Genomic DNA, 27,934 nt, shown 5'->3' with positions numbered 1-27,934 from the left:
CTAGGGGTGTATTGCCTATGGATACAAGGCGTGTAGCTTGCATCACTAAACATTGGAGATGAAATAATTTTGATTACTTTTCAGCAGATCTGATTGTTGAAACAAACCCCTTTGGATCCATATATTGGACCATAAACCTCATTCTGTCTCTGGATTATTAATAGTGACACTCTGAGGCCTGAAAGCTAGACTAAATGAGGAGACTAGGTTAATTTCGGTAATGATTTTTAAAAACAGAACAGAAATTTACAAGATTACATAGTAATTTAGTCAAAACACAGTTTTTACAATCGTCTTAATGGTTTCTGTAATTCCCTTGACCAAATTGTCTCAGTTATTTTTATTCAGCACCACAGCTAGGCGAAGACACTGATCTTTCGTGTAATGAGTAAGAATTCAGTCTGGTTCTTGGTTTGCTTATTCCTATTATGGAACTAGTCATCAACTACATATTTAAATTTACCTTTATACAAAAAATCATAGGTAATTCTAAGAATTTCCAGATATTTTATTCTAGAGATACATAGGAATATTTTTTCTCAACAGCTGTATTACTGTGATTGTTCTCAAATATCAATATGTACTTCTCTGTAGTACAAAGTAGTTATAGGTGTCCCCATGACATTTTTAATTCTCAAAAGACAGGTTAGCAAAAAAATTCCAGTTCTGCTCCTGCTTCACTGAAAACTCTCTTCTGGATCCTGTGCTGCTCTGCAGAGAAATGTAACACTATAAATAAAACTGCCTTCTGAACAGTGTGCATGGGTATGGAGAGAACAGGATCTCGTGTTGATTTGTGATGATCTAATGTCCTAATTTCCACATCAACTAGTAATTAGGATCAAACCATAATGTTCTGACACCGCATTAAAAAATCCCCAACAAGCCGACCACCAAGTCCAGCGCAGCTTGCTTCTGCGTGTGACTAGGGTAAGCGCAACTTCTGACGCAGCACATCTATGCTAAGGGCTTGCACTTGTATAGTTACTTCACTGAATCTAATCCTGCTCCCAAAGCTCAACAAAATGTAGCCAGAAAGACCACTTGGTGTGTTAATGATTACTTTGTCCTGTAAATAGTCAGGGGCTTCTGTGGGTTTTGGGGGTTTCCGTGTTGTTGTGGGGGTTTTTCTAAACTTTATTTAGGCATAAAAAATAGGCTATGGAGAAGAATGGACCTTTTTGAAATTTAAATGAACTTCAGTGGGGTGAGAAGGGGACAAAATTGAATCATGACACTTACGTGAGTTCAGGTTTGCTCAACCATAATTAAAATATGCTAATTGGTTTGCATTAGTTTTGGATGTAAGGCAGAAACTGCACATCTTTTCCACACTATTTGTAATGTAGTGATGCCAATAATGTATGTATTTAATTCAGCTTTCAGTTGGATCTAACCCAAGGCCGTGCTGGAGAACAATTAGAGGAAGGACTTGTATGAATAAACTAGATTGCTGTTAACGTTTCTATTATTACTTTCTGAAAGGTTTGCAATTACTTCATCTCCTTCATTCAAGCTACCTCTGTAAAGGTCAGGAAAAGTGTTTCTGGAGGGGAGGGAGGTTGTCTTTTGGGTTTTTTTTGGACAGGAATTTCATCTTGATGACAAATGGTCTTTGCTGATAGGAGAGGGGAAAAAAAGAATTAATGGTTCAGTTGGGGATGAACAAATACTACTAGGAAGAAAATCAGAACTTGTACAGTTTAGGTGCCATGTATTATCTGAATAGAACTTCAATGATTGCTTTGGTGCAGTTAATGCTAAATTCCATGCTTAAGTTTCTGAAGCCTTCAGTGGGAAATTTTGGGTACACCGGCCTTCATTCAGCACTTACTACTGCATTCTCTCTGAGCCTGTAGATTTTTTGATTTGTTAGGCAATGTTTTTTACGTCCATTAATACAGTTCTAGAATCCTATGGATTTGATCCCATTTGTCTTGTGTCATTTTTTTTTGTAAGGCAAGGTATATTCACCATTGTTCTTCCACTGGCTGGTGTCCTTGTCAATAAAATACGACAAATGCCAACTAGATCTGGGACACTTGCCTTTAAGTTCCACACTGAATTATGCTGCCCCTGTTCATTTACTTAAAGTAACAGCAGTTTCATAATGGTAGCTTTTTATATATATTTGACGTTGACAGACTAGATGAGGTGCCAGACTGAGATTACTCTCTTAAGCATTTTTGTGGGGTTTTGTGTTTTTTGTTTTGTTTTGGTGGGGGGTGGGTGGGCAGGGAATGGTGGCGTTTTTGTCGTGGTTTTTTGTTGGTTGTTGTTTGATGTTGGGGTTTTTTGTTTTTTGTGTTTTTTTTGGGTGGGGGTGGGGGCAGGGAAATCAATTTTCCTGATACTATGGAAGGGTTTATGCTCTTGTCCCCTGTTGACAATATAGAATGGAAATTGAAATTAAGGCAATTTCTCACACTCAAAGTCACATATCCAGTCACAGTTCCTAAGGCCAAAGGGCCAGTCCCAGCAAACTTACATTTCAAAGAGTAGTTTTGAATGTTTACCCAAGTGTGGAGCTGGGTTTGAATTGGCCAATTGATGGAGCTATGGAGCTACTTTGTGAAGCTGTGTAGTCCCTGAGAAGATATTTTTTAGACCAGGGTTTTCAAACAACCTGAGGTTTTCCATGTTCTGCTCTAAACAGTGTGAATGTTACTTCCCTGCTATTGCTATAAAAATGTCTAATCTAAGCAAATTGCTTAGGCTTCCTTTTAGTCAGTAAAATCTTCTAGGAAGTGATCAGTCCCTTTTCAAGATATGTGAAACACGTTACCTTTAGAAATGGCCATTTGTCTTCATAGACTACAGAAGAGAAACTAGGTGACCATCTTTGACTAAACTTTAAGGTAAGTAGAGTGGGTGCTCTCCTATGTGACATGGGCATCTACCTTAAGTGTGTCTGTGATATTGAATGTTGGTTTAAATGTTTATCTTTTGTTTCATTGTTAGAATGACTCCAACATTTTGACAAGTTCCATGGTAGTAAAGCACTGTATCATAGATTTTAGGGAGATAATGTTATATAGTTTCAGACTTTGCTTGCGGGTTTTTGTGCTCTTTCAACTCAAATTGCAGTTTAGGACAAACCTGCTAAAGAATAATAAGTAGACTTACCTTATATTTGGATGATCCTTAAAGGCTGAAAAAGTGCTTTTCATGTTAAGTATAAGGTTATTACTTGACTTGAGGCTTTAAAATACCTTCCTGTTAGATGAAGTTCAAGGGTGTAATATGTTTTGCAAAATTGCTATTTTATTGAATTTCACATAAAGATAGAATGGAAGAATTCTGTTGTTGAGTAATGCTAAAATATGGATTTTTGTTTTCTTCCAGCTGTGAGTGCTTGTAAAATACTATACACTATATATACACTCTAAGTGTCACATCTGCTGAAAGATGGTCTAAGGTGCTAGGATTGTTACTTTTGGTCTTCCAAACAGGCATGACCTGAGAATAAAACATTCAGAATTTGTTGTGTAAATGACCTTGTTTTATTAAATAACTTCCATTTATCATTATTTATTATTTTATTTAACCATAAAAGCATGAGCTACTTACCCAAATAACTTACAAACTCAATATTATTGCAGATCTTTGCAGCATCCCATAGCTCTAGATTAAAAGAACACAAAGATGAAGTATGGAATTAAAACCATAGAGTATGTATCACTCCCATGCCTTGTGTGGCTTTCAGAAGTTATGTATTATCTCCAAGAATTTTCGTGAATATGTAGGCTTCTAAGGCAGAGAACTGAGCATTCACAAGTGGGAAAAAACCAACATGGTGTAGATGTCCCTGTGCTACTGGATTCCACCAAAAGTTACCAGACAAGATCATCTGTTGGTCTGATGTACTTGGTGTGTGTCGATTTATGCTGACAGCCTGACTTCTGAAGTAAAGTATTAGCTCAAAATCCAGTGTTGTGACCTACATGCTCACACTTTAGAGTGGTGTAAAACTAAATCATATAAGAATATGCCTTTAGCACTCTTGCATTATGATATGATCCCATCCATCTTCTGAGCTCCACTCCTGTGTTTACTGCAGGGAGTACACACTGACTCAGAAGATGTCCTGAGTACCTCCTTATCTTTTTTGTGGTGTCATGAGAAACAAGAGAAATAACAAAACAGGAAACCAAAGTCTTTCACACAGCTTAAACTGCGTACTTTTCTCTCCTTTGCATCCTTCAGAAAACGAAATATCAATTCCAATTTTTGATGTATAAATTTCAAGTCATTCCCAGGAAGGGTAAAGGCCTTCCTGACATCATTTCTGTGTTGCTAGAGGCCCACATCATCACGTATATTTAACTTCATTTAGTAATTTAGATAGACTTGAGAGTTTACCTAACAGGATTAACCGGCTGGTGAGACTGATAGAGGCACCTGAGGCAGCTTGCTGTGTTCCTACAGCATAACTTTTGCAACCTCATTTTTCTGTGTAAGAGACACAATTCTGAGAATTTTACATCTGTGCATGTTTTTTTCAGGACAAGTATTATGGATATATTGTGAATACAGACCCTAACGTAGCATCCTCTTTGAGTTCTCATGAAGATAAACTTATCTTGTCAGTTATCTGCAGACAGATGTAGGGATTAACCACTTTATCTAATCAGACGACTTGGTTAGGTTCTTAAATTAAGCTTTGCAGTTGTACCTGTCTCTTCATGCTGAAGTCTGTGTTGTTGCAACTTTATTAATGGCATCAAAGTTAGCCAGATTGAATCTAGTCTGGATGTCTGTACACATTGCAAACAGATCCATTTGCAAAGTGATTGCCCTAAATTACAGCAGTCTCTTAGAGTTCTTTGTGTCCTATTCTGCAGTTGCACACCATGTGAATTTTTCAAGGCTCTCACTCGTTCATTGTCTCTCTTTCTAGCTCATTAGTGTAAGAGCAATTCAAAGCTGGTGGCTGACTTTCGATGTTCTAAATTATCCTTGGGAGAATCTAGAGAGTTAGATTTCCCTTGGATAAAGTTGACCTTTGTGAACTTACTCTCTTTGCATAAAATTTGGCAAAATATATTCAGTATCAATTTAAACTGCACTTAACTTCCACAGAAGTAGCTGACTTATTTAACGTTCATCTATGAAGCTGTACTTGCAAGGAGTTTATTTCAGTTTAAAAGACACAATCTTTCCAAGAATTCCGATGTCCTTCGTTTCAACTAGACGACTTCTAGTAATTTTTAACAATTGAATCAACCTTAACTAGAATCAGCCCACATTGTTGTACATTTGGCAGCAAAATCTCTCTATTGTTTTTCTGGAGCTTTTCAAATAAGGACAGTTCACCTTTAGTCTTGCACAGAAAAAGGAATGTATTAGGAAAGGTTATTTATTAAAATAAACAATTGTCATGTATCATTTAAGAGCTGGGGTGAAGTCACTTTGGACATGTATAGTACCTATGACTTTAGAGACTGTTCACTTTTACCTTCTTTTGATCAATTTATTGCCTGAAGGACCAAAGTCACTTTGTGACTCAGTTACACAAGGAAGAGACCACCTCAGCTGCTCACTGCTGAGCTTTTCTCTCAGACTTGCTATGTTAAATTCCTTTATAGCCTCTCCTGAACAAGGATATCATAAAATGATTAAATGGTTGTAATTCTACCCCCCAACCTAAATCACTTTTTGAACCATATTGGAGAGCAATTCCATGTAAATGCTGGTACAGGCAGTGGGTGGTAACCTCTACTGAGGGCAGCACTATATCAAGATGAAGGTAGAAACCTCCCTACCCTTGCTGTTTTCTAGGTAGGATAGCCCACAGATTTAATTTATAAGCACTTGAATTTGAATGACTGTATAATAGATATTTATAAACACATTTATTGTGCTTACATATTTGGGAGCAGTATTGGTTGTATTATATTCTCCTGTTTTATTCATGCCGGTATGCATAAAATGGGTTAGAAAACATTGAATTATTCCCTTTAAAATTTAATTTTCAAAGCATTTTTTTAAAGAAGGTGGTGTACAGGTATGTTTTGACAATTGCTGGGGAGGGAAAGAGTTGAATTTATGAATACTGGAAATCATTGTAAAGTCAAAGGAAAACTATCGTTATTCCTTAACTGAGAGACTGAGTGCTTGGCAAAAGAGCAGGTGTCTAGGGCAAGCATCAGATGATCAATATAGATGCACTGAGCTCAGTTGGCTGCTATAAACATAAGCAAATAAAATAGAAAAGCATTTATTGTTCATCTAAAATGGGAGCTTCTAATTTCAAGCAGTTCATGTTTGCTTAACTTGGAAATACAGAAACAATGTTTAATAACCTGAAACTTTACAAAGACAGAGATGGACAGTCTATGGATCCAGCAGATAATCCAAGGGAATCTATGAATCCTTGAAAATTTGGAGCTATGGGAACTGTGAAATGTCCCAAGTTAATTTTCCTTTTCTCATTTGGAAGATTCTTTGGGACCACCTTTTGTATCTGGGCAGCGCATCGTTTAGTTCTGGATGTTTTTGTCTGTGCATCCTCCTTGATGTTGCTGAAACCATGTGTAACTTGCGGGTACAAACTAAACAAAATTATCCCTTTTCTTATTTCTAATGTTAGTTTGAATTCATAATGGATAAGTGTTCTTTGTGGAACTTAAATTGTGGAAAAAAAAGTACATGATTTATTCAGCCATCAGAATAGTCTGGCTCCTCAAAATAAAACAAAAGTCCTTTGTTTATACAGAAAGACTTGAGTAGCTGTTTAAATGAAAGCTTGTGATTAGAGGTAGTGCTGTACTTCAGTAAAATAAACGTAATCTCTGACGCTCTTCTTGTACATGACAGCCAATAAACTCAAAGGACTTCCTGAAAATTATGGAACTAAGCTTTGCAGAACTCTGCTGAAATAGTGTATGTACCTGCATAAAAGGCTGTGTAGTCTCTGGCAGGTCTCTTATTCTTATCCCTGGAGCTTTGTAGTTTCACACCAAAATTTAGAGTAGCCTATTTCAAACTCAGGATAGAGGAATAACCTTTCCCAGAAACTTTTCCCTTAATATGTAGGGATTGATCAAGAAAACTGCAGGGTAATGCTCTGCATATTGTAGTACATCTTAACAACACAAAATACTTAAAGGAATACAATCAGACTTAGATGAACAAAACCTGCTATTGAAAAGGAGTGAAGGCTAGCTGAAGAAATGTCTGTAAATATTTGGATTCTCTCACCTCTTCTACCTTAAAATTATGACTAGTCTTCTGTTCTCCAGTTATTTGTTATTTGCTCTTATATTGATTTATTTAGTCTCCCATCTCTATCTAGTGCTAGAAAGAGGGGTTTTTTAACCTTTTGTATTTGGTGTGGAGGGCCTCGAAGACGATGGATGAAACAGATAAGAAATAAGTATTGATTTATCATTGTGTTTTCTGGCACTCCCTGAAAACATATTACATTATTCTGAGGTAATAATAAATTAGTAATAAGATTTTAATAATCCATTAATACATGCAATAAATGACAATTTAATGAGCTGAATATTGTTGCCTATAATAGCACATGCAGCATTGCTTTTGGCCAACATTGAATACTCCCTGGAATTCATCTTGTTGGTAGAGTAGTGAAAATGGTATTGACTATACTGAGTAAATCTTACTGCATAACAATCGGCAACCATCCTACCTAAAAATAAACCAGAAAAAAAAAATGAACACAATTAATTTTCTTCTTTCCTCTTGTTATTAGAATCTTCAGTAAAATATGATAGTAGGTAGGTTGGAAAATAGACCTTGGAAAGCTTTTGAGAAGCTGGGACACTTGTGCTTGTGCAAATAGGGTAGAAAATACTGCACTCTGGTGAGGTAGAGTTTTCTGATGTCAAGAAATAGAAGGCAAAGGAAAATCAAGTTCTGTTCATTTTCAAGACTTTACAAGTAAATTCCTCTCACTCAAGATGATTTAGACATTCAGCTCTCAGGCAAACACCCTAACATTCAGGCTTTCAGTTACTTCTTCTCCATTCCTTTTGAAATGTCCAGCATTCAGAAGACAATTTAAAATGTATTGGATATAAAAGTAGAACTGTTCATTTGAGGCAGTTTCTACATTTCACAAAATCTATTTGCTTTCTTCTGTAAGACTGCTTCTTCTTCTGTAAAACTGCTTCTTTCTTATTTAGAAAAAATACTGATGTCTATTGTTCTAAAACTGATGTTTTATCACTCACTAAGCATCTGTAGATTGTGATTTAATTATTAGAAATAACAGATACTTTGAAGAATCTCAGATTTTTAATTAAGTTGTTATGATTCCTTTTTGACGTGCAGCATTTCACTAATTTGAAATTATAATTTTATGTATCTTAACTTTTGACACTCTTATTAGAGGAACTCCAAACTTTGTGATACTATCATGTGGTAAGCATCTATAAAACTGAATGCTGCCAATCTGAATTTCAGTAAAAGATCCTTATGCTTCTCTATACTGTTCTGTTAAATTGTAACTTCAGATGTTGTAACCAGAAATCTTTTCCTCCTGTTCTTTGTCTGTTTAAAAGAATTACTAGATCTACATCTTGAACATTTCCTGTTCGGCCCCAGTGAGTTCTGTCATTATTCCAGCACTGAATGAGGTCTTGGAACTAAAGCATTCTGACACTTTGCCCTGCTCTTTTGCATAGCTATTTCATGTCGTCACAGAACGTGTTTCGAACTATCGCACTGCAGTACGCTTAATGCTTTTTTCCCCCCAAAACCACATATGTTTTTGTTGAGGTGACACTTTAGTATACGATCAATTAAATGTGTGAAAGCTGTTTATAACTTCACAGGGATTTATTAGGAGATGGAATACCAGTGAGACATGCTTGATTTTCCTTATTTAGTGCAAGATCTTTGTCAAGCACATTTTACAAGTATTTGATGTTTCAACTTGGCTGGAAGCAAATCAGAAACATATTCGTGTAGTTAAGGACCATGTTTTATTCCACCCATTATTTATTCCTGTGGAAATCTGAGTAGACTGATAGCTAAGTACAATTCTTTTGTTCAAGGTGATAGTTACTGAAGTCCTCCTTCCTCTAGTAATATACAGATTATGAAGTTACTGTCCCTCTGGTGTTGTTTCCTGAGCTGAGGTGCTGCAATTACACTAGACTTGACCTTAGCCAAAAGTAAAATGTGCTTACTTATGAGCATCTTCACTGGACATTCATCCTGCTGTAGGTGCTGTTGTGCTTTTCTAGATGGCTTAGAAAAGGATATACCTTCCGTGTTCTGCGAACAGTGTTCTTCCTTCTCATCTTCCAGAAACCTTTTGTTTCACAGAGTTTAATGACCTCCCCCCAAGTGGAGGTGCAGACATTATTTTTGATAGGTCATTTTGGTGACTGGTTTACAGAATGTATTCACAAGTATCATCAGAAGTGAAGGTGGACTGTAGTGTGGTGGTGGGAAATGGTGACTAGGGACTGGATGTTAAGACAGTCTTGTTGTCAAAGCAGTGACCCTATAGCTCAGTGCTAAAAAGTTGAGTCCTGAAATCTTTCATAGTAGGATTATTAACACTGTAATGTGTTTTAAATGGCTGCAAAGCTAACATATTTATTCTACCATTTCAGTGTTGGTAAATTTAAGTCAGGGGCATGAGGGATTTACTGAAATGTCATAAAATCCATTCTCTTTAGGAAATAAAATTTTTCCAAGTAAAGTGATAAAAAACACTTTCCAAGTAATTGGTGTCATTCTGATTTTTAATAGTTATCTAATTTCAAAAAAATAGTTGCTTAGAAATCCTAGTTGTGTATATGGTGGTGGACCTGAACACACTCGTATTTGCTGGACATTAGCGCAGTTGTCAGCTCAGTCTGTAGTCCCGGTGGGGGTCATACTTCCTTTCCTGAGGGTGCTTTTGATGTTGATGAATGCACATGTAAGTGCTGTCCATTAACAGGGTTATTAGTGTAGCCAACACGCTTCCAACAGAATACCACCAGCAGTTGTTAAAGGACATCGCAGAGGTTTATGCATCCTCTCCTTGCTCCAAATGAGCTTTTTGCAACTGTCAGATGGCCATTACACCTTTCTGAACTCAGCTGTGTATGTGTGCATACGTGTATACCTTTGTGAGAAACAGAGATTGATCAGTTAAGGAAGAACTGCACAGGACAGAGAGACATCCACTCCTACAGCACCACCTGCCCTGCCAAATTAGTAATTTGGCTGACTAAGCAAAGTGTTACAATTTTAAGGAAGCAAGGACAAACATTAGCCTGGATACAAATGAAATAACTCTATGCTCTGAAAATATTTATTGCCAATAATACCTGATTATGCTAACTGACTCTTTGATATCTGCTAAAACAAAACATCATAGACTAAGTTAGGAATAAAATATACTTTCTAAGGTCTTCTTGGATTTTGCTTTGAGGGCAAGGTGAGACCAAAATAAGAATACAACAACTCAGTGGCTGCCTTGGCACATCTGTGATGTGATTGAATTCAGAATCTGGGATAAAGTATAGAAAGGGGGCAGAATGCATGGGAAAGCCATTTTACTAACAGCTCTGCTTGGAGGGAGATGTTTTACCCTGACTTTCCCCTGCCCCAGATAACAGCATTTTAATATTACATTGTTTTCATATGGGTGCATTTCTGTTTCCGAGTGGTGTCTGGCGAAACGATTTACAGTGTAAATACAAGAGAACCTGAATTAAAACCTTTTGACACAAACCAGCAAGAGATAAAAGACTAAATGCAGGGATGTGACTGAAACTCAAGGGACGCTTTTTTTTTTCAGAGAGTCAGACTTAATTTCCTGGGTTTTGTTGGCCTTCCTAAAAACCCAAAATATTTAGGATTTGGGAATTATCCAGTAGAATTCAAGTCTGTAGAGTGCCTGCGCTGCCAGTGATGAGCTCTGTGAGCTACTCCACCACCACTGAAGTCAAGAGCAAGGAATACATTACACCTGATACACCACTTGCAAAAAATTGCTTTGGGTTTAGGTATTGGCTTTTTGTTCCCAGATTAAGTAACAGATCAGGCCTTCCTTTTCCTCTTGCTGCCCTTTTTCTCTTGCCGTCCTTTCCCTGTCTTCTGATTTGACACAATGGGTGGCTGGGGCCTTTAGCAATGTTGGCCTGTTTCAGAAAATTAATTTACCTTAAGGTCTTTTGAATCTGCTTGAGATAAAGAACTAATTGATCTGAACATGGCAGGCAAGTATAATGTTAAGGAAAATGGTAAATTTGTGTTTAGGAGTATTGGCTTTTCTGTCTCTTATTGCAACGCATTCCTAATTTACATTTTTAAAAATTGTGAGTTAGTGCTTTGGATTGATAGCCTATACATATGCAAATCTATTTCAATTGCTTCATGACAATTTACACTTGGAATTCATATGGGATTTGCTGTAGGTGAAATTCAATAGAACTAATTGATATTTTTTCTTCATAAGATTAACTCCCCTCTTTTCAAGAGTGTTAAATACTATGACTGCTCTCCTATTAACACCAGGCTGTGGACTTTACCTTGATAGTAAATAAAAGCAGCATAATGTATTTAAAAATACAAAGGGTATGATTTCTAAGTTGACTACATTAAAATGGTAGATGTTTTGTTTATCCAGGCACCTTCTGGGTTTCTGAAGAACTTTAAAGAATAATCAAAAGGCTATTATCAGTTTATACAACTGAAATAACAGAAATTAATTTTTATAATAGTCTTTAGTCCAGCTATGTTCCCTTAAATAAAATCTATTGGATGAGACACTGGAAGCTTTCAAAGCCTTTCCTATTCAGCAGACCATTGTAGCCCAGACTCAGCAAAGTATATCAATCTGTGAACAAAAATAGGCCTCTGTTTAAGTCTTTTACTAGATGAGAAAATACTTCAACATATGTAGTAGTTTAAAGTGCTGGCAAACTGAAAAATTGTAAAGCATCTGGTTTGAAAGAGCCTGAATGAAAACTCTCTATCTATGCAATGGCAGAGCTGTGAGGAATTAAGAATCTGTACCCTTATGAATTTCTTATCTGATTTTTAGCTGCATAAGTGGAACATGCAAACATTTTCTGCCCACTGGGATGTTTGTAATCCGATTTCTAATAATCAGAAAAAAATGTAAGCTGCCTATTTTGAATGTCCTGTTGATAAGCATTTCCAGAGGATGATTCAACACATACACTGCGCTTATGAGAAGTTTCTCTGTGCTATGCCATTGAAATTGTTTTAAAATGTTTTTGTGTCTGCCAATGTACTCCTGCAAATGCCATAACATACATCATGTAAGAAATTATTACTTTTTTCCATTTTCTCTGCCTAACTTATAATGTGTTCAAAGCTGCGTACAGTTATAATACAATAGGAGAAGAATTACTTTAGTACAAATGGTCTTTTCTGTACCTTTACTGCAGTCAGCTGTCCACCATTTCCCTAAGTTCTTTAGTTTATTGAACGGTTGACAAAAATGATGTGCTTTATGTTTGAGAGAAACAGGAAAAAAAAGACTTACCTGATCTTTGCCAATAATTCTCCCTTTTACAAAAACTCTTCAGAGACTCAGGATTTATGATTATTTAAAATTGCCTTTTCTTTATGGCTCATTCAATAACATATTTCCATGTTTATGCAAAACACATGAAATGCAAAATTGTGATGGATGCAGCCTTATAACTGAGTCAAATAACCGGCATTTAGAGCTATCTCCTGTGTGTTGGTAAAACTTTATCATCAAGTTTTGATATAAAATTCAAAACATTGAAAATCATTTCCTTGAGGGGGAAAAAAAAGTGTCTGTATTATTCTTGTCAGTTCAGTTTGTTAGGGACATAATTATCACAACTGCTCATCTCTTGAAATGGTAAGGCCTGATTTGAAAGGAACTTTTCTAAATAACTGCAAATACAAACCTGATCCATAATACCTAAATTTTATCAGGAAGAAAACTAAAGGATGAAGTGTCTTCTAAATTGTCACACTGAAATTTTGGATTTACTACTTTGCTCTTTGGAAAGAGCAGGACACTTGGCTGTATTATCAGAGGTGGCTGAGCAGGTGCCTACTGATCCGGAATTACTGTTCCAGCTGAGGAGCTGTGCCGTGCACTCGGCTGGAAGGCCATGGGGAAGGAGCTGGCAGACAGAATAAAGGCAAAGATGGATAAACTTTTCAGAATCTTAGCAGGGAGACTGTGACGTAGGAGATGGGGGGAAGTACAGAATGGATTTGAAGGGACACAGCAATAGAAGAATGTCATTAATCTAAGATGACAGAGGAGAGGAGAGCTGTATGGGGCAAGCTGAAAAACAGCCTGAACAGATGATGATTTTTCTAGCTGTTTGAGGAGGAGGCAGATTTTTCCAGAAAATGCATGAATTTCTGGAAAGGACCTGGAAGGTCTGGAACCACTTACCTGTCCAAGTTTCCCAATTAATACAGAATAAACTATGTGTAGTTGTCCATCTCCTTTACCTCTCTTCCCATGTTACTAAGTTAAGAATTCTTTGTCAACAGCTTGGAAATCTCCTTGTATGAGAAGGGAGAAAATCCCTCTGAATCCTCTGTTATCTCAGCATTTTGATTACGAAGTCTTATGTTTAAGAAGCACTGGTTTTTAAAAGGTTCATCTTATATGTATAATAATACAGTAATGCTATTTACTACTTAAAATGAGTGACTTGGAAGGATGCCACAACACATTTGTCTGTAAGTTGTTTTAAATATATTCCAATACTCTGACTTACTATATAAAAAACTAATACAAATTAAAAGTAAAAAAAAAAAAGGATTGTTGCTTTGAAAATTCAAATTACACCCTTATTTAGAAAAAACAACAGCAACAGAACAGTATTCTTAAGCCTGTAATTATCAATATAGATGTTCCTATTCAATTTTAAATCTACTTTAAAATATTTTTGAGTAATTTATGACTTTACAATTGAAACAGTCATGCCTAACTAGCTTATATGCAACAGAACACTTAAGCAGCAAATCTGGATACATCAGTCATTATTATCAGTTTGTGTCCTAATAATAGTACCTTAATAAGTAGCTCTATGCTAATAAAAAGAATTTACAGAAAAGAGATACAGCACTTCTTTTAGCAGTTATATATTCATTATCAAGTCAAAGTTTTTCAGCCTCACTGAATAAGGGTAAGAAAGTCGCCAAGGAAAATATGGCAAATTAGCTGAAATTGCAGCATCAGGTAAAACAATAGTAAAAAGTACACTAAGGTCAATAAAATATCTGTGATGAGGTAGGTCTCAGTTCTTTTGTCTTCTTCAGGTTTTCTACAGTCATGACTTTTTCTTCCTTTTGGCTATTCTTTTTTTTTTCATGGCAATCCTACAAGGATGAAATGAAACCAAGTAAAATTCCCTTCTTTGTCCTCAATATCAGGAGGATAAGAGGCTTCCTCCAAACACTGCACAATACAGTTTTCGGTAGATGATAAAGTGCTGTACTCTATAGCAGTAAGAATTCATGGGACGCTGCAATCAAAAGACAGTATGAACTTGATCAGAAATGAAGGAAAAGGGACTGTGATTCAGTGGTGAGTTTTTTTCTTTTTTTTTGGTTGGAAGAGTTAAGGAGCAAGTCACACTGTTAGCATCAAGAGCTGCAGTGGTCTCCCTGAATAAGTGTCTTGGATAAAAAAGTGTTCAGTACTCCATTTCCAACAAAGAATAGAGCTGGATAGCAAAAGAGACAGAGAGCCCCTTACCCTGCCTCGTATTTTAACAGTGCTGATAAATGCAGCTCACAAAGTTCACTGCTTCTATTTCTCTTGGTGCCCAAAGAACTAAGAATTTGATCTTTGATTCAGTTGCTGCCATCAGCAGCTTTTGTGTTTTTGGTACCATGAGAAGGACCATTTAGGGCATGAAAGTCTGAGAGACTTGGGACAATCAACACCAAGGCCAGCAGCCTGCAGTATGATGCAGCCTTTGTCACTTACGTAGACTAAAAGTCTAATATTAATCTGATCTAAATTGCAGTCTGCTTATGCCTTCTGCTTGTTTTTCCTGTCGTGTTTTGAATTATTACATTCAGATACTGGAAAAATTAGGCTAAATAGCAGGCTGTTCACAGAAGTGAAATATATAGAAAGAGCACAGGATAGTACAAGGTTGAGGAGATAACAGAACTAAGGAAAATCTTTAGCTTTCTAGCTGGCAAATTTAAATTCTTTCATCCTGAGTTGGACCAGGCATGAAAATACCTTTTCCAAGGATATCACCTGATTGTGCATCTTAGTAATAAACTGAAAGTAGACATCAGATTGATTTCATAATTTGTTTTTCTTTAGTATGTTTTTAAAGGTGTGCATTGATTTCTAACTTCAGTTTGCTTTGTCTTGAACAACACACTTGTAGAAATGATGCAGTTACTCTTTTCCTGTATCTGCCTCAAATGATGCTGGAAACTATCTCTATCCTAAACCGAATCGTCGGGACAGGTATAAAACTTAAACATGCAACTTCAAATATAGGACAGTTCGATCTAATGAAGTGTAATCCTATGGCTAAAGAGTTTAGGACTGTGCTTCTATGGAATAAACTTGGTTTCTATCTGCTGAGACCCTCTGGACGCACTGCGTGTCCTCATCTATCCTTGAGAATCATGTTCCCTTTTGTTTTCTCTTAGGACTTCTGACTTCATAGAATTATAGAATGTCCTGAGTTGAAAGGGACCCACAAAGATCCTGTCCCTGCGTAAGACAACCCTGAAATTTACACCATGTGTCTGAGGGCGATGTCCAAATGCTTCTTGAATATCGCCAGGCTGGTGCCGTGATGCCTCCCTGGGGAGCCTGTTCCAGGGCTCCACCACCCTTGGGGTCAGGAACCTTCTCCTAATACCCAACCTGAACCTCCCCTGGCACATCTCCCTGCCATTCCCTCGGGTCCTGTCATTGGTCACCAGAGAGAAGAGATCAGTGCCTGCCCCTCCTCCTCCCCTTGTGAGGAAGCCGCAGACCGCGATGAGGGCTGCCCTCGGCCTCCTCTGCTCCAGGCTGAACAAACCAAGTGACTTTAGCCACTCCTCGTACTATTTCCCCTCTAAACCCTTCATCAACTTCATGGCCCTCCTCTGGACACTCTCCAGTAGCTTTATACCCTCAATGTCCTGTGGCACCCAACACTGCCCACAGCACTCGAGGTGAGGCCGCCCCAGCGCGGGGCAGAGCGGGACAATCCCCTCCCTCACCCGGCCGCGATGCAGGGCTCGATGCCCCCCAGGGCATGGCTGGCCCTCTGGGCTGCCAGGGCACGCTGTTGGCTCGTGTTCACCTTGCCGTCGACCAGAACCCCCAGGTCCCTCCCTGCAGAGCTGCTCTCCAGCCCCTCGTTCCCCAGCCTGTCTGTGCATCCAGGCTTGCCGTGCCCCAGGTGCAAAATCTGGCACTTGCCCTTGTTAAACTTCATATCGTTGGTGATTGCCCAGATTGTCTAGATTGCAGGGCTTCTCTGCCCTCGAGAGTGTCAACAGCAGCTCCTGGTTTTGTGCCATCAGCAAACTTAATTAGCATTCCTTCAAGTCCTGCATCCAAGTCATTTATGAAGACATTAAAGAGTGCCGGCCCCAAGATGGATCCCTGTGAAACCCTTCTAGTGACTGTCCGCCAGCCTGACGTAACCCCATTTACTATGACCCTTTGAGCCCAACCCATCAGCCAATTGCTCACCCGTTGCATTGTGTGTTTATCCAGCCGTGTGCTGGACATTTTGTCCAGGAGGATACTGTGAGAGACAGTATGGAAAGCTTTACTGAAATCCAAAAAGATTACATTGACTGGCTTGGGTTGGTACACCTAGTTGGTAAACGGAAATGGTACACCATATCCTTCTGCTAGAGGATCATACCTTACTGCTAAAGGCATATTACTGGGAAGTGGGAGATAGGGACTAGAATTCTTGGACCTGCAGAAAGAAATTTAAGACAAGTTTTTTGGGGTAAATGTTACTGGAAGGTTATCGTAACGGCACTTATGTTTGTCAATGGAAGTGATTATGAATCATAACCAAGTTCTATATCATTCTGCTACTTTACATGTATCACAGAAATAATGATGAATTTCATGACATATCAAATACTTTGTCTTTATCAAAGCCATGCCAAAAAATAACGCAACTCTTTGTAAGTTATGAAAACTTTTTATTTGATGTCAATATACATCTACATCTTAAATCTTTGCCATGACCACCATTCTCTCTGCTTGTCTAAGTTGATATTTTCAGGACTGAAGGAAACAGATATATGTAATAAACCAAATTTTATAATGTTCTATGTATTGTTCTGTGCTGGCTGTACTTCAGGGTATGAGAGATGACAGTCCTGAAATCTGTATATGCTTGTCTTATCTCTTTCAGAAAGTGCCAGATAACCTTACTTTTGACAAAACCAAGATCAGAGCTAGTTAATCTTTGCTTATTTTTTTTAAACTTTTTTTGGATATCATCCATCTGCATATAGATGCTGTTGATTTATCTCTCTGACTGTTCTTGAATGTAAATAAAAATGCCCTCATTAATGTAACTGCAACTGGCAATATCTGTGGAGCCGAGCTTTTCAGAATGTGAAGGACTTTTAGTGTAAACATTCCAAGTATATATATACACACACACATAAATAGAAACATCAGATTTGTATGTGACAATTTCTTAAGTTCTCTCAATGTTATGACATAACACAAGGAATTTGATTTTACATACACAAAAATGTAGGAGGACATTGACAAAAGACTTCTTATTTTTTGCCAGGGGCAAAGCAGTATCAACAATAAGCTACTTAGTGTATGCAGGAGAGCAAAAATAACATCAGGATTATTGTTGAGCATTATTCATGTTTATGAATCATATTGTGCAAAAAGGTTCCTATACAGAATTTTACACAACCTACATTTTAAACAAGTTGTAAAGCACAGAAACATGCCTAGTCTGGAAATATTCTTCTTAGAGGAAGATTCCTCATTTTTTCAATTTCTGATATAACAGCTCATCAGAGCAGAACATCAGGTAATTAAAATACATTAAATTTGACTCTCCAAGCACTTGGTTTTGCTAAACAGTGGCGTGAATGTAAAGCTGAATAATGGAGCAATCTGTGAACCTTGCACAGTATTACACGGTTTTGCATAGTTGGGCTTGTACATCTCAGCTATGACATAGCATCATCTCATTATGAACCGATAAAGGTGATTTGACATCTTGACTTTTGCAAGAACTGTAAAATAAAGTCATGTATGAGGACTGGTGATTGAAATATTATTTATTATAATAATCCTTTTAGAAAGCTGGGTGTGTAATGCAAGTACTGACTAGCAAAAGCTAAGGTTTGCGACTTGTACGTATCCAGTACCTCCAGTTGGCTCCGCCTTCCTTGGAAGGGGAGGAAAGGGTGTGAGAATCCTTTTCAATGCAAATTTCTCTCTCTCTCTCTCTCTCTCTCATTTTCTCTCTTTTTCTTTCTTTCTCTCTCTTTCTTTTTAAGGATTCACATAGGCCATGGAAAAACTGAGATTTCAAAATGGTCTCTTTTTTTGTTGTGATGAATAGGCCTCCTTGCTTTTGTGTAAAGGGAAGGTCTACCTGTATGGTTAATGTATCATTGCACTTTAGACGTGAGAGGCCCTGGGCCAAGATTATTCATTAGTGGTTTTAGACTAAAGGTGAAACTCAGTTTGCTTCCTTCCTCCAAGTTGGTCTGAGGCATGTGTAAAAACAGGGATAGCTTGGTTTGATTCGGGGAGAGCTGTTCTGAGCAGCAGTAGTTTTAGATAAATTGATGAAAGTATTGTGTACAAAGTCTGAATATTTTTTTGGTCTGTACATATGAACTGGATTCCATTATTTCATTACAAAACATATTTCAAAATTACCCATCTTCACTATTGCTGTTTTCTCATATTGGTGCAAAATCAAACAGCTCTAAGAGGTGTGGGAGAAAGCATTACCACAGCTTTATGGTCATAACTTTATCTAGTCTCAGGGACTATTCCATTGCAGCCAACTGCTATTTTTGTTTTTTTTTGGTGGGGTGGGCGGGTGTGTGTCTCCTTTATAAAAAAAATACCATCCTTCTTGCCTTGTTATTTTGAAAATATTAAAAGTAATTTGTGTGTAGACACTGAAATTTACTTTGTGTTCTCTATGCAGAAAACAGTGGAAAAATACTTTTGTAAGTAAATTAAAAGCTACAAGTTATATTATGACAGGTATACCTATTCCCCAATGGAGCTGTGCCTATGAACAGGTCACTCCATAACCTCGTGTTACATCTGGATGCTTTTGATCTTGCCACCTAACCTTGTAATATCTTTCACCTCTCTTGACAATGGTAACTGGAAGTATTTCACAAGCTGGGCTTCTTTTCTGTTCAGTGTTCAGTTTCTGTGTGTATGCTCTAATGAATACTGCTCCACAGCATGTCAAAGTAAACATTTTCAATGTGTGATCACTCCATTCGCTTGAATTCTTCTGTACCACTTGACAAGAACATGAGCACAGTACATATGATTAAGCCTTAATATCTTTCTGAATACGTAACTATTTCAGGCAAGTACACAACTTGCTTTTCAATGAGGAGTTCTTTCTCGTTGCACTTTCTTTCCTGTCTTCTGTGGAGTCCTAGACTAACCTTTCTTCCTTCCTTTTTAAGATGTTTTTCCATATCAGTAAGAATCTGTTTTCTCTGTTAAGACTAGCTTGCCTGCCCTATTTTTGAAAGCTTCAGCAATAAAATATGAATCAGTTTTTGTAGGTAAAAAGCAGAAGGTATATCTGCATAAGTAAAAACTGTCGGGCTTTTTTCACAAAATATGTCTCAGTATATGTGTGCCCTTGCCATTGCGCGTTTTTTGAGCAGGTTTCTTCTCAGTAGAAGCTGTGATTTCTGTGTGTGACCTGTAATGTATTTGAATGCTTTTCTGTGTTTGCATTTCAACTTTATTTAATTTTAGTGGTGGTTTCACATGCTGAGTCCTAAGTTAGCAAATGTCATATGGCCTTATCCTACTGTGACAGCCCTCACTGCTCACATGGTCTTTAATGTGGTTTGGAACAATATAAGCTTTCCAGAAGTAAATATATATGAGGGACTTAGAGTGGTCAAGAGCAGTGGAAAAGTGGTAGATGCTTATAAATAAGGATATGAAAAGTAGTAGTAAGGTGAAAGAATGATGGGGGAGGGAGGAAGGAAGAAAGGGGAGACTTAGGAAGTCATGAAAAAAAATCACATCACGTGATCATTTTCTCCTTGCCAAGGGTTCTAAACCTAGAGTGTTAAAATCCTTCTAGCCATACCAAGTGCCTGATAATTGTCGTTGATAAAAAATGAATGGCTGAATTGTATGCTGCCACGACTAAACCGTACCATTTAAATTTGAATTCTTTTCCTTGCGTGTGCTACAGAAACAAAAGGATCACCTCCCTAACCAACTTCGATAAAGCACTAGCAGTTCAGAGTACAAAGGCTCTGTTCAGACCACAGAGATGGGAATCATTTGTTGCAGAGTGTAACGGTATGTACGTCTTAGTGAGGAAGAACAACCGCAGCTACCTGCTGGGTTTCATGTTTCAGTGTAGATTTGAACTCTGGTTCATATTCAGCAGATGGCTTGCTGCTTCCAGGGGGATTGTTGCTTGCTGAATAGTTTTGCATTAAATTCTCCCACTTTCAGAGATTAAATCCAAAATTAAAAGCAAACTTTTGAGTCCCAGCCATACTCTGCAGTCCTAAGTGTTGTTTTTAGCTATATGCTGGCAAACAATAGGGCTGACAGACCACATATGTCAAATCCTGACTTTATAATCTGTATCAGTGTTGTGTAAAATTTATCAAGCCTGCAGGAAATAAAAATGCAGGTTTTTAGTTTGTATGCTTGCCATGCTTTCATATCTGGGGTGAGCAGTCAGGCACCTGAGCTGTGTACTTGCTCCTAGAGGCTTACATGTATGGCAGGTCAAAAAGCCACTCTGTCACAGTTAATGCTGTAGGTGATTTCCGTAAATGTAAAAGATTCGTTTTGGTAGACATACTAAGTCGAAGTAATGAAAACTAATTTCATGTTTATTACAGGTTTTTATGCTAAAATGCACCTTTGACACTTGCAGCAAAATTATGACAGGTGGTTTAAATGGTTGAGTAATTATGTACAAATATTTTTGACAACTGCCATTTAATTTCACTGCAAAAAGTGTTCAGATACATCAAGAAGTATAATCCTTCAAAAGAAGCTTGTTGCAGTTGCAAGAAAGGATAGGATACCCTTTGTAATTGAGGTGTCGCCTGGGATCACAAAAGGTCTGTTTGGTCTTTTTTCCTGGCTCTGCATCTGCCTTGAGAGTGACCTTTTGGGAATGTTCTGTAGTCCTTGAGCCACAGTACCTCACTTAAGGCTGCATGCAGTAAGTATCCTGTATGCAGCTGTGGAATTTTTATAGCATCCAAAATGCAGCTCATGTGGTCATAGGGTGCAGGTCCAAGATTTCACAACTGAAAATTAGGCTCGGAGTGCAGAGCAGCAAGAGGAATCGCAGGGAGCTGAGAGCAATGATTCATCGCTCCTGCCTTTCTCTCTTCCTTTCCTCAACTGCTGCAATTCCATTAATTTTGTTCTTGTGCTCTGCTCTGTCAGGCCATGGATGTCACTATTTTACCATGCTCCGTATTCAGGGGCATATCGACATTCAGTCTCCAGTAGCGTTGAACCTAAATGAAGAGTCCAGAAATTCATGCCAAGTCTTCATGATACTCGCTGTAGTTCTGTCTGTAGAAGAGTTGTGTAACCAATGTAACTGCTGCTGCTTGCTGAGAAACTAGTTTCTCATCCTTAGCAACTTTTTTGCAATATATAGTTGAGAAGCTGATTACATGAAGCTAATTACTGTTTTAAAACAGGCATAGTGGGATGTTTTCCAAGGTAAGCAACAATTTGCATATATGAAGATTATCTAATTATTTAGTGATTTTTGAATTGCAAGTGTTAAAAGCTGATACAGAAATAGTAACAATTCTTTGTGTGCACAGTAATTTACAACAGCTTTTTTACTTACTGTGCTAACTTATGATGTGCTGTAGTACTTCTACAGTATTTTGGATTCAGGATTGCACTACTAATATGGAGCTTCTTTTGCAATATCCCATATGGTTTCTGCCCTCACATGAGTTCACCTGCATTTCTTTTAAGATCTGAGAATTGGTGTGTTACTTCCCAAAAGGATGTGAGACCTATCTTCCTTCAGATGTTGGGGTTTTTTACAGCAATGCATGTATTAAAAGGTTGGACTGGACTGATTTGCCTTTCCCACAGCAGTTAAAATCCAGCATCCCCTACCATTTAAAACACCTGTGAACAGGGCTGAGACACTGATATCTGTTAATGTATTCAGCACTGTATTAAAGAACGTGTTAAGGTAAAGCAGGCTCTAATATGTGTAGCAGTGTAACAGGTGGCATCATTTCTGTGCTGCTGGGAACAACTGCTGCCAGTGTGATGCTCCCTCACTTTGCCCTAGAACAGATCTGTGTGGAGTTCAGGACAAAAATAGAGGCAACTCCTGTCTGCTGGACCCAAGCACAGATACTATTTAGAGGTGTATAGGCCATATGTTATTCCTGCCAGAAAGTATTATCCTTTCTGTGAGTATTCTTCCTTCCAAACCTCATTTTGTTAGTTTTCCCTGACCCTCAAAATAGTAGGAAGGAAGGAAATGTTTTTTTTCTGCAAAACAAAAACGTGTGTTTTTCTTTTAGGGCCTTTTCAGCAAGCATTGAAGAACACTGTTTGAGGCTGGGGGAGATAAGCTTGCTGAATGTTAGATCTGCAAACTGACTCTTTTCTTCAAAGGTCCAAGCCAATGTTGTGCTGTTTTCCTTTGAGGGCAGTGAATGGGGAGGAGGAAAAGAGGAGGGGTTAAAAATATTGTAAAATCATGCTTGACTGATTCCAAAATGGGGAAAAATGTTACTGTTTTGCGATTGGATGCATATTTATGCTGTGTCTGTGATTAAACTATTTCTTAATGCCACACTAATAACTACAAGTAAGTACTTTGTGTATATTTTTCAAACACTAACATACATTTATTCAGGACCAAAATTAGGAATATACAGATGCAAAATAGTAATGAGGAAGACAATGAATGTTGATATATTTTACTATAATTTCTTATTGGATTTATGTATATTTATTACTTTGGGTTATGATTTTTTACCTTCAAAAGACTTCTGCTTTGGCCTGCGTTAAGACAAATCATACAAGTTTGAAGCTTATTAAATCTAATAATAATGTAGCATGCAGTACTTGCAGAAGTTTTTCTAGTGTGTTATCATTGTTTAGCTCTTTTTAATGATCAGAATGATGAATCTTCCTCATTATAGAGAAAACCTATTTGTCTCTACATCAAATAATAAAGAAATGCACGGCTTTCCCATCTGGTTCTGCCACCAGCCATCACCACCACCACCCTATGTTTCAAATGTAAGAAAAAGTTCCCTCGGTACCTTAAAATGTGTTGCATGAGGAGGAATGGCCCCCTGGTTCTTGTGGTTTTAGCTGGGATAGAGTTAATTTTCTTCACTGTAGCTGGTACTGTGCTGTGCTTTGAATTTAGTATGAGAATAACGTTGATACCACAGTGATGTTTTAGTTGTTGCTGAGCAGAGCTGACACTAGTCAAGGACTTTTCCAGCTTCCCATGCTCTGCCAGGGGCACAAGAAGCCGGGAGAGGAGGGGGCACAGCCAAGAGAGCTGATCCAAACTGGCCAAAGGGACAATCCATATCATGTAATGTCATGCTTGGTATATTAACTGGGGGGAGTTGGCTGGGGGAAGCAGTGATTGCAGCTCAGGGACTGGTGGTGTTGATTGGTGGGTGGTGAGCAGTTTCATGACTTTTGGTTTTTTTCCTGGGTTTCACCTCCATATCTCTCTCTCTCATTATCTTCATATTATTATTATATTTTTATTTTATTTTATTTTATTTTATTTATTTTATTTTATTTTAGTTATTAAACTGTTCTTATCTCAACCCACAAGTTTTTTTACTTTGGCCCATCTGATTCTCTCCCCCATCCTACTGGGGTGGGGCAGTGAGCGAGCAGCTGTGTTACGCTCAGTTGCTGACTGGGGCTAAGCCACGACACTAGCTCATCTACTCACAGCTAATAATTCGATTGCTTTTCTTGGATTTGGGAGGCACAACTTTGAATTTGACTCCTCAGTCAGAAGAGGGACATATAGCAGTGTTTGCATTGAAGAGAACCCTCTTCAGTGAGGGGCAGGCTTTGGCAGAGGGGTAGACCTTGTGCTGTTTTCAGTGTGGAACGAAACTGTGTTCCCAAAACTCAAATCCTATCATGAAAAGAACCTCCTCATCCAGAAGGCCTTACTGCGTTAAAAAATGGAGAAGAAGATGTAGTTTTCTGTTGTAGCACAACCTTAACTGTGCTCTAGTACCAACAGCCAGTGTAGGCAGATTGCCGTATTATCTGGCAATGTCTCAATAATGACATTTTCTGGTCTTCCAGTATGAAGCCTCAGGACAAAAACCTGGAAATGAGCTTCATTCATACTATGTTTTTTAAACACTTTAAGGACCTATATACTGAGGCTGAAGAGCAACTAGCTGTAAAGATGGGGAAATAAATCAATATAATTGTTTTCTCTTATTGAATTTTTCCTTAGGAGCTTAACAGAAGGATGTAAGCCAAACTACATGTCTACTATTATTAAAGTAATTTACTATCTTAAGAGCTAAAAGGTCTTTCACTGTAACTTTCTCATAGCTTGGTCACTGACAAAGCAAATTAGCCATCTTTTCCTTAATGTTGCTAAGGTAAGTTGTCTTGCTTTCCTTTGTTCTTTTTTTTTTTTTATTCCTCCTTTCCCCAGGTGAGGCTCCTTGCATAGTTGCATATCTTAAGTTTCAACTTCTGCTGTTTCTACTGCTACGCTGGGAAACTTGCCAGTGCACATAAATCAAGGTTATGTCTTTGCTTGTTTCCTCATGCTGAACTCCCACAAAAGTTTTGCAATGCAAAAGCTATAAAATGTTCTAATTTCATGCTTTGTTTTTAATAAGTTGGAAAACAGAAGCTTTAGCCTGGGTCTTCTCTATTTAATATTAAAGGTGCTACTGCTGGCGTTGATAAAATTGTGGAGAATCCAGTCAGTTGAATGTGAAAGGAGGAGAGAGATATCTTTGTCTTACTGTGTGTCCCATAAAATCATGAGTCATATTGGCTGTAGTGCCGTCCTTCTGTAGAGGTATGGGGACAGAGGAATCCATGCAGTGGAAGATTGCCCTGATACTGCCTCTGCTTTCCTTCAGTTCATCTCTTTTGGGACGGAATCCTTGCAGAATGCTAGTGGCAGTTTCAGGCGTGATTCTTCCATGTCTTCCCTCATTTGCCCTGTTCATCTTGCCGCTAAAGAAAAGGGCTGGAGCAGCATTGGAATGGAGATAGGTGTTTATATTACTCCCTTGCTATCATGAGTCATTTATTCTAGTACACATTTGTTTCCTATTCTACCCTGAGGGGGAAGGAAAGATAAATGCTCTACTTGCCTCAGAAAACTAAAATGGAAAAAGTCTCACTTACATTTCCTCATTCTTTTCTGCCAGTGTGCCACCAGCTTGTGGCAGAGAGGATGAGCAGAAACATTTAGTTTTCTCACTAGTCTAATGGAAAGAGACATGAAATAGCCACTTGACTAATAATTTATGGCCAAAAGCAAATTCATTGACCTTGCTAGGTGAGGCTTAAAGAGCCTGAACTGCTACATATACATGGTTTGGTGTATCTGCCTCTTCCTGGAGCTTGTTTTCCTATGGCATTTTGAAACAGTATATAGCAATGTACTATTAATTTCTATCTTTATCGGCATTGCCTAAATTAAAAAAAAAAACACCTGACTTGCACATTACCCATAGTTGTAAGAAGTTAACAATTACTGGAATTGGTTCTGGCTCATTTAATAGATTGTTCATCTCAAAAGTTGAGACATCCTTTCTATTCCAAAAGATTTTTTCTTAAGAAAAAGAATTCTCTAAGCAGTGTTTGGCTGTTGGCAAAGATATTGCTTTGCTATTACTACCTTTACCCACTGAGGTTTGCTGCATCTGTTTTAGCTAAAATCACATTTATATTAGTGGTCTATCAGTCATGCTTCTCCCCTGCACCCTCAGAAATGGAAATATGATTTCAAATAGTTTTGAAATAGTCTACACTAACTGCAGTTATTTAATCAAATTATATAAAATCCAAGGATTACCACACTGTCAGGATATACCATAAATAGGGTAGGTCCAAAGTTTTTTAGGTGTTTCAACAATTTGCAGTGAGTGGGCCGAGAGCTGTTTTCAGACACAACACACCAGCAATATTCTAACTGAGTTAATACATAGTACCATGAAGCAACTGATGGCAGTTTTGTCTCATCTTTGTTGGTGTAAGAGGCAGCAACAAAGGAGAACTGTGTCTTGCCTATACAGGAAAGTAAAATGGCCTTATAGTTTGAAGAACAGGAAATATTCCTGCTATAGAATAGCTCTCCTTAGGTGAGCTGTGTGTGTGGCAAGACAGGCTTAGCCAACAAACCCAGAACTAAGGATCCCTGGAGTCTGTCCTGCAATAAAGGAGACCACAGAAGACAGCTTCCACAAGGGCTATGTTTATGGCTGTGCACATTCAACATGGTTCCGTATGAGAAAGGTGGGAAGGTCTGAAAGAAGGAAACTCCATTACTTAAAAAGGATGTACTTTTAGAATAATCTTAGGATTAAAACAATGGGAATGCTGTCAGTGAAGACAGAGTTGGTTCAGTGACAACTTGCAAAGACGGTACACAGAAAGAGACTAATGGCTTTTGACAAGGATATTTAAGTAAATAAGTTCTTACACTGATTTTATTCACCTTTTAGATGTGTGCCTGATGTGCTTGGAATCCAGACAGCAGGAAAGCAGGCCTGTAGCCTTCTGATGCTTATCCTTTTGAATAGGTGAGAGGGAAAACTAATGGTCTGACTTCTCTTAAGCAGGAGTCAATATTGCTTTTGTCTGGATTATGCATGAAAACCTCTATTTTATGAGTTACTAATGTTATAAGCAGTATGTTATCCATATTTGCTTCAGATATTTACATCCTTCTAATAATTATGTTAATTTCATGTGTTGTATACAGTGTAGCTGATACCTGTCTACCTATGCTTCATCTATTTAATGAATGAAATGGCCCTTACCTTGAATTGTGAGCTGATCACAGAGCTGAATTTGAAATGCTCATGGATACTTCATCGTAGCTAATCTTTATACATGGAAAGCTATTAGCACTGCTGAATAATAGTTCAGAAGTGAGGTCTTTCATTTTATCAATATCCGTAACAGACTTTGCTGCTGCAGTAAAGCATTCTAATTTTACTATAGGAATCTTTTACAAGTTAATTTTATGAAAATGCTATTAACTGGGAGTGCTTGAAAGAATTTAGAGATGTTCTATTTTTCTTGTTAAACTCTGGAAACTACCTTTTTAATGCTGCATTAAAAGCAATTTGTGCTACTTAGTATCTGCAGTTTGCTCTATTTTTGTAGAAGTTTCATAGTCCCAGAACATTTTCACAATTTTAAGTGCTTTCAAAGCTATTAATGAAGAGCACTTTATTACATCTAGGCATTATTAAAGCTAGATTAGAGCTAGAGTTGTAGACTAAACAAAAATTACAAAGTTTATATTGTGAAATAAACCCCAAAGGATAAAAATAATTATCCTACTGTATGAATTGCATATTTTCAAAGGTAAAAATAGATATCTTAAATTGTCAATATTACGTGTTCCCTGAAATGACATATGTACTTACTATATAAGCAAGTGTTAAACAGAAATGGTTGTTTTAAACTGTTGGAAGCAGTACCTTGATATGCTGTCTTTAATCTGCACAATTCTCATCTCAAAGT

General features: G+C 37.7%; 1 long non-coding RNA gene across 1 annotated transcript in view; it reads left to right on the top strand.

Annotated features, from left to right (window-relative positions):
• Nucleotides 1-26,982, top strand: part of LOC135315369 (uncharacterized) — a 115,510-nt gene extending 88,528 nt beyond the window's left edge. The window contains exon 3 of the long non-coding RNA XR_010374820.1: nucleotides 26,905-26,982. This is a non-coding gene — a long non-coding RNA (uncharacterized LOC135315369). The remainder of the gene's footprint in view (nucleotides 1-26,904) is intronic.
• Nucleotides 26,983-27,934: the final 952 nt, after the last annotated feature.

This window comes from Phalacrocorax carbo, chromosome 11 (genome assembly GCF_963921805.1).
Source record: "Phalacrocorax carbo chromosome 11, bPhaCar2.1, whole genome shotgun sequence".
Classification (NCBI taxonomy): Eukaryota; Metazoa; Chordata; class Aves; order Suliformes; family Phalacrocoracidae; genus Phalacrocorax; species Phalacrocorax carbo.
The sequence above is the reverse complement of the archived record's forward strand: the minus strand, read 5'-3'. Positions and strand labels throughout refer to the sequence as shown.